We start from the raw sequence: 1,113 nt of genomic DNA, 5'->3' as shown, positions 1-1,113 counted from the left end.
AGGAGGAGCGGGGAGAAAAAGAAGAAGAAGAAGAAGAAGAAGAAGACGAAGAAGAAGAAGAGGAAGAAGGAGGAGGAGGAAGAGGAGAGCAGGAGGAATTAGAGGAGGAGGAGGGGGGGGGGAGAACAAGAAGGTATTGAAAGTAAATTTCTCCTGCAGTGGATTTAGCGCGCACGCCGAACTGTGCCAAAGGATATTTTGTGTTCAGTGTGTTCGTGTGTAGATCTATGTCTAGATCAAATATCTAATCTAGATCAAGATAAAAAATCATGAAAGTATTGAAAGTAGATTTCTCCTGCAGTGGATTTAGCGCGCGCGCCGAAGGGTGAGCGTATTTTGTGCACAGTGTCTAGATGAGATCTGGATCTAGAATCTAGATCTAGATTAGTATCTAGATCTAGAATCGAGATCTAAATCGAGATCAAGATCTAAATCGAGATCAAGATCTAAATCGAGATCAATAAGAATCCTGAAATGAAAGTAGAATCTAGATTGTGATATTTTGATAACCTATTGAATATTGAAAGTGGATTTTTCTTTCTGTGCATTCTAAGATCTAGATCTCCGCTAGATCTATATGTCTGTGAATCTTAGATCGAGATCAAGAATGATGAAAGTATTGAACGTCGATTTTTTCCTGCTGTGAATAGATCTAGAGTCTAGATCTAGGCTGTCGGTGAATCTAGATCGAGGTCAAGAATCATGAAAGTATTCTTGAAAGTGGATTTTTCCTGCTGTGAATAGATCTAGAAATCTAGGCCATCTGTGACGCCTGTCAGTTGTTAAAAATGTGAATTGCTAAACTTAGATCTATCTATGGGCCTAGGCTCCTTCTTTCAATTATTGGCAAATGTCTTTATAATCCTTCGAGATCTAGGCTAGATATAGAATCTAGATTAGGTTCTTCTAGAAAGCAACATTTGGAATGTAGGCCTAACTCTTTTTTTAAAAAGTGATTCAGCTCGAACTTTAGGAGAAAATTCCATGCCTTCGAAGAGGGGGAAGAAGTCTTTGTGATTGTGTTTGATCTACAAAGAAGAAGAAGAAGAAGAAGAAGAAGAAGAAGAAGAAGAAGAAGAAGAAGAAGAAGAAGAAGAAGAAGAAGAAAAAGAA

This window comes from Aplysia californica, unplaced genomic scaffold (genome assembly GCF_000002075.1).
Source record: "Aplysia californica isolate F4 #8 unplaced genomic scaffold, AplCal3.0 scaffold00175, whole genome shotgun sequence".
NCBI lineage: Eukaryota > Metazoa > Mollusca > Gastropoda > Aplysiida > Aplysiidae > Aplysia > Aplysia californica.
Note: the sequence above shows the minus strand (reverse complement) of the source record.